Genomic DNA, 13,707 nt, shown 5'->3' with positions numbered 1-13,707 from the left:
GAACAGATAAAGGGGGGAATGAGAATCAGGTGTGCATAACAATCAGGAAGTGAGACACAGGTGAAATGAATGAACAAAATGAATGAACAGAAAACAGAACTATGGTGGTCACAGAGGGAAATAAAGGGCGAAACACTGGGGACTTTGAATTAGCAAGGGGTATAAAACAAGGGTGTCCCCTCTCACAATATTTATGAATAATTGCCATCATAATTTTAGCAATTATGATCAGAGACAACACTCATATTAATTGTCTAGATATCTGTGGCCTGTGCACCAAGATATACATCACGGGTGCCAAACTCCTGTCCCGGAGGGCCGCAGTCTCTGCTGGTATTTGTGGTTTCCTTTCAATTAGCAGACAGTTAAGGCCTAGAGAACAAGGTGTGTGGACCCTTCATCATATTAAAGACTTGTAATGTATCTCTCGTGCTGAAACACACCAAAAACCAACAGACACTGCGGCCCTCCAGGACTGGAGTTTGACACCCCTGATATACATGTATGCAGATGACACAAGCAGCCTTCCCTCTCCTTGTCCAAACTCCTTAAAAAGACTTTTAAAAGAAGTCTTGTAACACAATATCTGTGCTGGGCTGCTGTTACACTGTTGCTGGCATAGGAGACCACTCTCTCCTCCCCCCACTGAAGTTGGGTCAGCACAGTGACCTAAAACACTCCCTTCTGAAATGGCATTTGGCAGACGCTCTTATCCAGAGCAACGTACAGTTGATTCTAGACTAAGCAGGAGACAATCCTCCCCTGGAGCAATGCAGGGTTAAGGGCCTTGCTCAAGAGCCCAAGGGCTATGCGGATCTTATTGTGGCTACAACGGGCTAATTGGTCTTGAAGTGTCAACTCTGTCTCAGCAGATGACTCTTTTGATTGCCGCAACTCTCCAAGCTTCCTCCACACAGTCGTTGGAGGGTCATGCTGACCAAAACGCTGAGTCAAATGTTCTTGGAAGTGAGCAGACATAGCGCATTGCAGCTCCACAGAGGCATTCATGCAGAGTAATTGAGTGGTGAGCTGTGTGGCGCTCTTGTAATCCATGCGCTGAGGCTATAGCAGGCTGTGTAGATATGCCATTGCTCACATTAAGATGTGGAACCAATGTAGATAAAAACGTTTTGCATCTGCTGACCTTGTTGCTCCAATACCACTCGCAGCCATGGAGGAAGCTCTCTTGTCTCTTGGGCTACCGCTGCAGCTCCATTTTGTTCTCCTTGAGACATTTTAATTCTTGAATTATTTATTTAGTTATATTTCTTCTTTCCTTTACTATGAAAAAGGCACTTGCAATGACACGGCAAGAGTCTAGTGATTTAGTTCAGTTGTTTACTGGTGAAACTTGTAACAATGCTGCGTCCGCTTAGCTCCAGCGAGGCTAAGTAATTACCTCGTTATGGGCCACACATCGGGTACATAACAGCAATCAATCTGACTAGTGATGGGCAGTTCGCGAACAAATCTTTTCAAATGAACGAAATGAGCCGAGGCATCTCCATGAAAGATTAGTTCATTCGGCTCTCTCCCCAAGCGCTGACATCTGCCCGCCCTAGCCAAAGACTGATTTTAGTGACTTTCACTCTGTCCAATGGCTACATAACAGGACAGCATTGTGTGATTAAGCTGATAGGCTTACTGAAATGCCAATCAAACAACCACAAATTAACGAGTTTACGGACCTACGTCAGCAAGCCGTGGAGCCATACTGAGCTGGTGAACGAATGACCGAAAGGAGCCACTGAGCCGGTGAACTAGTTTGTGAACGAAGAGCCAAATTAGCCATTGAACGGGTGAGCCAAAAGAGGTATTGAACAACTCAACGAACGAGTGAGCCAAAAGAGTCATTGAACGAATGAATGAACAAGCCTTGAGCTGTTAAGCCAACATCTGAATAGTTAGGATATCACAGATAATATTTAGCTAAATCATGTTGTTTTTTAATTTTCTGTAATATTGTCAGCTAGGCTATGCAATAAAAGTGATGAATAGTTTTGCAAAGACCACGACCTACATCGTGTCATTTTATTTTTGTCGGTAGCATATTGAAACGTAGCTAGCTGTGTGTGGGCAGCAATAATAGCGTTATCTTAATTGCATTAAAGTTCAATTTCAGATAATGTTACATTATATACAATGTAATTGCCTATGTAATTTAACTTTAACATCAATGTCTCATAGCGTACAATTTCTAAGAAACCTGAAATTAAGCTTAAAAAATGAAGATAAAAACGTTTATTAATGCTATTCATAGCTGATATTATTTTGCCCGCATAGCAAGTGACGCCGGACCGGATCTGTGCCGGTACCGAGTGACTTCGAGCCAGATACGATCACTTGCTGTCTGGGTAACATATGAGACTCATGCGCTTACATTCCGGAAGTACAAGTGAACGAACGAGTGAGCCAAACGAACAAATCTTTTGAACGAACGGAGCCAAAAGATCCAGTTTACAAATCCCAAATGCTCCCATCACTAGAGCTGACCATCACTTCCGTGTACATACGCTACACACTGCATGACGGTCGAATGATATTGGTCAGACATTAGATTAACAATAATGGCAATGAAACGAGCCAAACTTCTAGAAGTTACACTGAATGAAGACTTATGTTACACTACAGGTATATCTCGATTTAGGGGTTACGTTCCTGAGAAACTCTTCGTAAACCGAAATTTCGTAAACTGAACTCCATTTATCATTGCTTTAATAGAGACATGTCCCGGGCAGTTGAAAACAACCAAGAAACAAATATACTTTAGGCCTATTTTCATTCATTGGTAAACCATCGGAATAATGTGGTTATTACATGAAAGTAATTACTGAAACTGCAATGGCAACTCCATTTAAAAAACACATTTTAAGTTTGTAACCAAAACATGGCTGCCAACGTTGTGCCTATGGCCAGCAATGTGCATGGATGTAGGCTAATGTGATGTCTCTCCACCAGTCACTGCATAGAAATGAAATGATCAGTGCAACCTCAACGACTGAAAAGTATTAGTTTTAACATCTGCCTAGCGAACTATTTGATCAATACACGGGCAGATTTCATGGTCGGCTTGTAATTGAAGTCTATCTCTCTTCCATGCTTAAATTTCATCTCAATTTTCAAAAAACGTTTTTCTCCATATATAATTTCGCTAAAGTGTACATTCCATTCATCATGTAGATACGGGTCAGGATCTAAGTGACTTTGACTGTGGAATGATTGTTGGTGGCAGACAGGGTGGTTTGAGTATCTCAGAAACTGGGATTTTCTCCTGGGATTTTTGGCCATCATGATCATTCACGGCCACTCACAGTCAACCAATAACAGGGCCAGGCCTCTAGCACGTGACTACAGGGCCTAGTCTGTGCTCAAGGTGCACCCCTCTACCAGCAGAGCCACTTGGAAGCTTTATGGCTTCAATAGTTTTAGTTATGGCATGGTAAACTGAAATGTGAATGGCAAATGGCCTGATTTACCTAGGCCATTAGCATAATGCAAAACCTAAAAACTAATAACATAACACAATGATTGGTAAAAAACAAACAAATAACATGGTCAGTCATTGGTCATGTTAATTGTTTTGTGTGTACTAGATGGTTTTGCGCATGCTAAAGTCTTAGTATTAAATCAGGTCCAGTTTGTGGGAAATTTGTAAAAAGAAGAATGTGTATCTATGATGACTCTTTAGGGAAATACAACGGTTTCTTTAAGCATAAGAAGCCAAAATATTGTATGAGATAAAATAGCTATAAAGCATGAAATGGTGAGTGGCATTCACTTCCATTTAGTTGTGCACACTGCCCTCTAGTGTACAATGAAATTTCAAACAGAATTCAAACGACAAATTCATTTTTCATGGTTTTGTTTAAGCCACAACATATTTTCTGGAAGGTTATTTGAAAACTCTTGCTGTGTTTACATATCCCAAGAAAATCACAAAAGTAAGTTGAAAGAGCATTAAAAATACAGTGCCCTCCATAAAGTTTGGGACAAAGACCCATTATATCTTGATTTGCTACTGATTTGCCATAATTTTAGATTTGGAATCCCTCAATTAAAATGTGGTTAAAGTGCGCATTCTCACATTTTAGTAAAGGGTATTTTTATACATTTTGGTTTCACCATGTAGCAATGACAGCAGTGTTTATACATAGTTCCCCCATTTCAGGTCACCATAATGTTTGGGACAGACTTAATCAAATCAACTATTTGGAACATAATTAAGAAAAAAGGGAGCACTGGTGAGCTTACTAATTGCAAAGGGACTGGCAGGCCAAGGGAGACCTCCTCAGCCGATGACAGAACTGTAATAAAGAAAAATCCCCAAATACCTATCCGACAGATCAGAAACACTCTTCACGAGACAGGTGTGGATTTGTCAATGATCACAGTCAGCAGAAGACTTCATGAACAGAAATACAGAGGCTACACTGCAAGATCCAAACCATTGGTTGGCCTCAAAAACAGGGTGGCCGGCCGGGTTAGTTTGCCAAGAAGTACTTAAAAGAGTACCACAGTTCTGGAAAAAGGTCTTGTGGACAGATGAGACTAAGGTTAAGTTATATCAGAGTGATGGAAAGAGCGAAGTATGGAGGAGAAAAGGAACTGCCCAAGATACCATCTCATCTGTGAAACACGGTGATGGGGGTGTTAGAGCTTGGGTGTGTATGGCTGCCAAAGGTACTGGCTCACTTATCTTCATTGATGATCTAACTGTTGATGGTAGTAGCAAAAGTGAAGTGCATAGACACATCCTATCTGTTCAAGTTCAAGCGAATGCCTCAAAATTCTTTGGCAGGAAGTTAATTCTACCACAAGACAATGATCAATCAATGATCTGTACTCAATTGAGCATGCCTTTCATATGCTGAAGAGAAAACAATAGCCAAAGATGCCTGCAATACAGGTCTGGCAGAGCATTTATTGCATGCTAAAAATACTAAACATGACTCTTTCAGTACAGAGTACAGAGTTAAATAAATAAATGATTGACCTTTGTCCCAAATGTTATGGAGGGCACTGTAAATTAATATTCCTCAGAGGAACATGCATGACATACAAGGCTGGTTCAGTCTGGTCTCTCAGTGCAGATGAAACTGGTTCAGACTGGTCTCTCAGTACAGATGAGACTGGTTTAGACTGGTCAGTCTCTCAGTATAGACGAGGCTACAGAAGTTACATTTGCATATACATGTTCAGTTACTACCATTGCAACCTTTGAGATGGTGCTGTCTCTCAGAATTCTAAGTAGGACTTGTCAGTAGGATGTTCTGTGTTCTGTGTGGGGAGACATTTTCAAGTTTTACCTGAGATGAGAGGTTACAAATTATGCCGGAAAGCACATCGAGTACTCGGAATGTTCTAGCGAATGTAAAATAATGGAGAAGTATTAAAGGAATCATTCAAACAAGACAGCAGCTGTTGATATCCTAGAGCACTCATAGAGCGAGTGCAGATAATCTGTACAACACTGACAGCTTTTGCACTCTAAAAACTGGAGAAACAGCATATGACTGGGAGCAAGGTAGTGCAATAATAAAAAGAACAATAGATAAGAAGCAGGATCATACTAATCCATTTAATACAGCTAAATGCTAAGTCCTACATGTGGGAAAAGAAAACTAAAGGCAGGCATATTTCATAATAGGAACAAAATTATGTTCAACTTGAAGACAGATTTTGTAGACATTTTGCAGTTGACCTGTCAGTGTCTAGGCCAACAGGTTGCTGGGATATATGACAAAATGTATGGAGTGTAAATCAAAGGTGATATTTATGTTATACAATACCTTTGACAGTACACACTATGAGTATTGCATGCAGTACAAAGAAAAGACTAAAGACCAAACTGAATTGGTTTCTAGTATGAAATGTGAAAGTTACGAGGAAAGACTTAAGATAATTTAAAACTTAAGACTTGAGACGTTTCAGGTTTGTAAATTCATAACATGGATTAACAAAGTAACAGGTAGTGCCTCAACTGTACTGCAGGTATGACCAGGCTGATCCAAATGCACACGCTCCATCCCACACATTCAGTGAACACCAACCGCAATACAGAGGCAAGAGGCTGCGTAAATCCACACACTTCTGCAGCAGAGCGGTGCTGTGGATGTACTGCACTGAAGGACAGGCCCACACAGACAGACTGCGCCTGGCCGGCTCCCAGTGAAAGAGGAAAGAGCACGAATGTGCTGATGCAGACTCGTACAGACGTCTGTTGGCCACCATTCACCAAATTTTGTTAAAAAACAACATTTTATTCAACATCACAACTCACTGAGCATAATTTTTTTTTAACCGTTTATAGTGTCTGTATCCAAACAAATGTACACACAGAGGTGCACACACACACACACAAACTCACATAGACACACACACAAAATATATAGTGCAAATCTATAGTGAGAAAAAAATGTATAAGAGTTATGGAGAACTATATGCAGTTTTACAATGTGTTACCTTATTAGGACATGGATTCTACAACGTGCCCCCAGCTGTCATGGGCGGAGACCTACTGGGTTTGGCCTGAAAAAGAGCGAGAGGGAGCAAAGCTCCTGTACCATCTTGCCAGAATTAATCTGTTTCAACAGGCATCATCCCTAACCTTCCCTGCGGCACTGCCTCCTCCCTTTCCTTCTCACTCTCCCTTTCTCCCTCCCTCCGCTTTAGCCCATTATTAAAATGGCCTCTGTCCAATTTCTTTTCTCATCTTTTGAATTTGGCAGGATTTTCTGCAGGATGTCCAGTTGTTTCTTTGTGGTTTTTGTGGGTGACCTAGCCCCTGGAATTCAAAACATCAGGAGGCCATGTTTGCTGGTAGCTGAAGCCAAACATGGCTGTTACCGTTTTTGTTTTTTGCTGCACACAAACGCAACATATTGATAAAGTGCCCTGCAACATCAACCATTGCCCGACTACTGAACAACTACTAAACCGTGAAATTTGACACTTAATCTTTTCTAAACCCTTCTCTGCCATTGTTTTGCAGATCTTGTGGCCTGATGATTGCACTGATTTTATTCAGAACGTTGCTGCATTGGTTAAGAGAATTTGCCAAATATTTGTACAAACGCAAATGTGTCAACGATGACAGCACAATGTCACTGTAGAGCTATCTCATGGGGGAGGAGATGGGGTGAATGCATTCTGTGCGTTTTTAATTCAATCACTTTTTGATGAGGCGAGTTGTAAATCACCCAGAGAACCTGTTCGCCTCTGAGGAATGGGGCTGTGGCTTTCCCAGGGCCATGGAGTCGACAGGCGAGGACACGAAGAGCCCCGCTCGTCGCCAGTTCCCTCAGGACATGTCCTCTGGCTCCCTGCCACAGCTCCTCCTCTTTTATTCATGGCCTCCTTTCTCCTTTGTGAAGCGCACCTTTCTTTCAGTGAGATGGGGTGGGGCAGGCAGAAGTCCGACCTTTTCAGTAGGCCCATGAAGGAAGACAAATGAGTTGTGTCCCTGTGCACTCTCTTGCCACGTTTTTTTGGAAGTGCCCAAACCTGTGTTGCAGTAGCACGTCCTTAGAATACCACCAGCTAGCTGCACTATGGATAGTTTCACTCACTTATATAATTCCATATCCTATCTCTGGTCTGTGGAGCTAGCTGCAGCACAGACAGTTTCACTCTCTTATATAATTCCCAATCCTATCTCTGATCTGTGGAGCTAGCTAATTGGAGCCGGCAGCCAAGTCCTCATCAGGCACGTGCAACATGACTATTCTCAAAATCTGTAGAAACATAAAGAAACAACAGTTCTTCATGCCAAATTGAGAATGTGTGTATGCTGCTGGCTCAGATTTTTTCATATATGGGACAAGAATGTTAAAAGACGTTTTGTTTTTGAACATTGTGCCCCTAATTTTCTCAGAACTTTTTTACTTTCTCAGAACATTGTGCCCCTTATTTTGGTCCGTACCACTCACTGCTGTGCAAGGGCAACCGCAACCAATCATTTTACACCCCAGAGTCTGCACTGTACTGCAGATTAACAAGTGACTATTTACACCCTACAGACCACAAGGTACTACATCACAGCTAGTGGCAATTTTGCACTCTACAGGCAACATGATACTACAAGAAAGCTAGTGATGAGCCATGGTGGCACAACAGGCTAAGATGCAGTGGACTTGGAATTGCAGGACCGGGAATGGGTTCGAGTCCCAGTCCAACCAAAAGCCAAGTTGGGCCGGTTCTCATGGAGCGGCTCGCCCCAGAGGGAGGGACTTGGCAGGGTTAGTGGATCACCGAGTACAGCAGCACCCCGGGCGTCTCGGAATCATGGTCATGAGCATGAAACAAGATGGCTCGAAGAAGGCGTGTTATTCTCCGCTCGCCAGATCGCTTCAGGCTGCCAAGGGACGGCGTGTGGGCCCCCAGCTAACACTAATTGGACTAGATAGGGTATAATTGGCTACCAAATTGGGAGAAAAATAAAATAAAATAAAATAAATAATAGAACTGCAGGAGAGGTAGTGATAATTTAGGCCAGGGCTACTTAACTCCATGTTTTCTTCAGGCAATCGTGCCCTACCTGATTTCACCAATTAGCTTATTATCTCAACAAGCAGGTAAAATAATTGTGAAATCAGGTGATGTAGCACACGGTGGGAGCAAGCGCTGCGGCCCACAGGACGTGGAGTTGAGAATGCTGGATTTAGACCCAACAGACCACAAGGCACGATAGGAGTGTGAGTCACTATGTAGACCCTACAGACCACAAGGCACTATAGGAGTACAAGTCACTATTTAGACCCTACAGGCAACATGGTTATTATTTATATTGTAGTCTGAACCCTTGGTATGTGGGATTTCCAGTAGCGTGCACACGTTCTTTGTCAGTTGGCAATGGCAGGCAAAGACAGGAGTCCATGGAGAGTGATGAAGTTCCGCTTATAGTAGAATGGATTCTGCATCGTCAACTGTTCAACCATTGTTTCGATAGAAATACTAAAGATAAAACTTGAGAAAGATAAATAACCCGCAAGAGCACATTGCTAGCACCAGTAACTAGGTGAAACACACACAGCCGCAAAATCTGTCTCAGAGTTTCCCCAGAGTTTACCCAATGGCTCCAACATGGACTTCAACAACCGAGTACACAAACAACCGGGCTTCGCTTTTCGCTGGCCAGGGTTTTAAACCCAAATGTATCACGTAATGCAGTTCTCACTCAGGTCCGCTCCGGAGTGCCTAAACTAGTTGTGTTTTCTCACCCTAATTTTTACACACAAAATCAGGGATAACAATACAATGCAGACCCATAAACAACCAACTGGTTAATTACAAAGTGCCTGAAAACCCTTAACAGCATATGCTATTCTGAACACTTAGCATAATGTTATTGCAATGTAAAACACGTTTAATTCTGCAAAAATGTATATTTTCAGGATGATGACATTGAACTTGTGACAGTGTGTTCGCTAGCGCCCCCATGCGCATCTCGCCCTACACAGCAGAATGTACCGCGAACACAAATCTGTAACAATATTATAACCAGAGATATGAATTAGGTGTTTTTTCCCACTAATGTTAGGTCAGGAAATACAATGGTGAGGTTGGTTTAGCATTTCAGGCCATCTAAACCTTGAAATCCAAGATGGTGGCCGTCACTGATAGGGAAAATGAAATCTGCAATTGAACCATCCATCCATCCATCCATTTTCTGAACCCGCTTATCCTGATCAGGGTCGCAGGGGGGCTGGAGCCTATCCCAGCATACATTGGGCGAAAGGCAGGAATACACCCTGGACAGGTCGCCAGTCCATCGCAGGGCACACGCACCATTCACTCACACTCACACCTACGGGCAATTTAGACTCTCCAATCAGCCTAACCTGCATGTCTTTGGACTGTGGGAGGAAACCGGAGTACCCGGAGGAAACCCACGCAGACACGGGGAGAACATGCAAACTCCGCACAGAGAGGCCCCGGCCGACGGGGATTCGAACCCAGGACCTCCTTGCTGTGAGGCGGCAGTGCTACCCACTGCACCATCCGTGCCGCCCAATTGAACCATGTGAACTAGAAATATGAATGGGTTGTCATTTCCCACTCAATTATCAACAAATACAATGGCTTGGTTGTTTTTGCATTTCAAGGTCATCTTGAAAATGAACCCACAATACCTCTGGGGTGCATTTCACAAAGCTCACTAAGCTTACTAAAATGAATTTGACTTGAATTCACTGAGCAACCTAACCTGGATGAATTCATTACATTACATTATTGGCATTTGGCAGACGCTCTTATCCGGAGCGACATACAGTTGATTAGATTAAGCAGGAGACAATCCTCCCCAGGAGCAATGCAGGGTTAAGGGCCTTGCTCAAGGGCCCAACGGCTGTGCGGATCATATTGTGGCTACACCGGGATTAGAACCACCAACCTTGCGTGTCCCAGTCATTTACCCTAACCACTATGCCACAGGCCACCCCATTCAGTGAGAAATTCAGTTTCACAAAGCTAGATTGCCGCTCTAGAGTAGAAGCTAGTTCAATTAATGATTCAAGCCAGGTTTGGGCAATCAAGTTACATGCACTTCTAAGGACTGTTTAAACAGCCTGATTCAGTTAATGTTGATTAAAACATTGGATCTTTGTAAAATGGCAGAATAATATGCAGTGCCTTTTACAGCAGGGGAGGTGGAACTCATTATGGACTTTTAGGAAGATTACAACCCTGTAATGACAAAACAAAGGTCACATCACAGTTGTGAATAAATTGAGAGACTGTCAGTCCTATTGCCCACTATGTTGGTCAAGAGGTAATCAGAGTTGCAGATCATCTATAGAAATGGAAGATCATATAGGCTAACCAGATAGCTAAAACTAAACTAAACAGTAAAAATGTTATATGCCTTCTGAATTCACACAATAAAAGTTCACTGCAGAATCTTTAGCACATGAAGATGCTCGACTGCATTTTCATAACACCCTCTCCGCTTGATCTCAGAACACCCTCTCCTCTCGATCTCAGAACACCCTCAAAATGCTTTCCTTAATATTTGTGCCTTCGATACAGCGTAGTGAATGAACAGACACGCCATGATTGAAACAGCACCAGTCAAAACACATTTGGTTTTACACACTGCACAATTGTTTCCAGTATTTCTATTCATGACCATCTATGTTCAGAATACAGTGCAGTCCATAAGTATTTGGACAGTGGTACAATGTGGTACAATGTATTGATTCTAGCCAGACGTTCATCTGAGTTGGGGTACCTGTAATGCTGGGTGAAAATAAGTCAAGCTTGAATCATGTCAAAAGGCACAATAGGTAATTTCGGACTCCTAACGACCAAGAGAAGAATTACAGCAACCAACTGTTTATCATTCCCACAGTCTATGAATTTAACGCGGGATCTAAAGCGTTAGCCTATACAGTTCAGTGTTCTCATGCCCTGTTATGGAAAGCTGACAGTGACAAACGCGACAGAGCCTGCCATCTTTTCGTAGTGTTTAGTAAGAAAATGTTCGAACAGGTGACTTTATGAAATGTTAACTTCAGTTTGCTACACAACACCATTTATATATTTTTTCTTTTTGAAGTTTTCACTTTAGCTAACCAACTATATTATGAGCAAGTAACTTATATGGCTATATATAACTAGCTGGCCATATAACTTGATAGTCTACCACAAACGATGCAACTGTAACTTACAGTTTTTTTTTTAAGATATTTTTTTGGCCTTTTTCAGCTTTATTGGACAGTATAGTATAGAGAGACAGGAAGAATGGGGGCGAGAGAGAGGGAAAGACATGTGACAAATTGTCGGACGGTCGGATTCGAACCGCCGAAGTTGCGGCTCGCAATGAGCATGACGGTTAGTGCTATACAGGCTGCGCCACCGAGACACCCCTGTAACTTACAGTTTGAGACAAATAAAAGTTTAGCTAAACACACATGATTGAAGACGTAAAGAGATAAAAGGAACATGCAACTGCCCAAATTTCACTCCAGACAAGCGATCACTGAAACTCTGTATACTATTGCTTATTATTCAAGCGAATAATAAATATCTAGTTATAAAACAATAGCAGTTCGTTATCGGTAGCAACAAGCACATTAGCTATTAGTTAGCTTGCCGAATTTACAATATCCATTGCAACCGAATGTGAACTGGTTTTCAACCAATGAGCTTGAATTATTGAACAGCTGTGCGATGTTTTGGTACAGAGTGATGACCCTTCAACTGTATATTTTGAAACCCGAATTTAAGGACTATAAACACAGGCAGAGGGTCAGTGTCAACATGTCAGTGAGTCTTTTTCAACGATAGGAATGGATTTAGAATGGTCTTCTAACAATGTTTTAACACAACAATCTTACCTATTGTACCTTTAAATTTATAGCTTAATCACGTTTCATGAAATACCCCCCCTGGAAAGACAAGGTCAACTGTGGGAGAAGGGTACAGCTGAATCAGAGTCCTGGAGCCTAAGCCCCAGCCTGCACTGATAAGTGAGAGCCTTTACTGAACGAGCCACTCACCAGGGCACAGCCTGCAATATGAGCTTTTAGATTGTTACTGATGGTTGTCTGAACTTTGGGACATGTATTCGGGATGCGAAGCGGTTTGAGAGTGGAAGCAAAACAATACCATTTTAATGGTGCACTTAATTAGCTTATTTTATCCACGAAGGTGACACTTGAAATGACTGAATGAATTAATGTTAAAACAATATGCTTATTATGGTAAGAGTGCTGCATGTGTTGTTTACAGTATGCCATGTACTGTAGGCCTACTGCATTGCTATGCTCCTATTGATTGTTCATTAGATGTAAATTGTCTATGGTTGTAGGAACTGCGCACGGTTTCTATTGGACACTACCAATCTCTGCTGGAGGCTATTCACTAAATTCACTGCAAAATCATAGCAAAAATCGCCTTTACGGATAGAGTCACTCTACAGGGTCCAGTCTGCACTGTGGTAAGAGCCTTTACTGACAGAGTCACTCTACAGGGTCCAGTCTGCACTGTGGTAAGAGCCTTTACTGACGGAACCACTCTACAGGTCCAGTCTGCACAGTGGTAAGAGCCTTTACTGACAGAACCACTCTACAGGGTCCAGTCTGGTAAGAGACTACGTATGTAAGGAAAACAAAGTTGGGAGGGACAGAATAGTATGAGTGAAGTAGTAGTATGAGTGAGAATGACAGAGAGGTAGTGTGCCGGCATGCATCGCTCCCACAGGTCTCCCTCCACCTCCCCGCTGTACACACCCTTCATGGCTCATCGAGCACCACACCCGAACACTGCAGAACGAAAGATCTCAATTCAGCCACAGGCAGAAACATGTCAGGGCTAATCCACACCCATTCTGCCTCATTCTCTAAAGAAGTATCGCACTGATTCATTCCCATGCAAAGGACAAAGATTTCACACAAATCTGTCTAAAACATGAATGGAAACTTGAATATTACGTGAACAGCTTAATCTTTACTAACCGAGGATGATCCACGCAATCAGAGCCAGAAGAGTTAGAGTTAGCTCTCTTGCACTCTACAAATGCCTAGCTATCTTCACCCAACTATATGAAATTTGACCTCACATTTTATTAATTTTTTTGTTGTCTCAGGCATATGCAAGACAGCTGAAGCCGTAAAAGGCAAACACACTGACTGGGAATGCATGTTTCCCCTCTGGCCCATTCTCCAAGCACTGGTCATATGACCAGTCAGAGGAATCAAAGCTGAACTC

Source organism: Conger conger, chromosome 10 (genome assembly GCF_963514075.1).
Source record: "Conger conger chromosome 10, fConCon1.1, whole genome shotgun sequence".
Taxonomy (NCBI): Eukaryota; Metazoa; Chordata; class Actinopteri; order Anguilliformes; family Congridae; genus Conger; species Conger conger.
The sequence above is the reverse complement of the archived record's forward strand: the minus strand, read 5'-3'. Positions refer to the sequence as shown.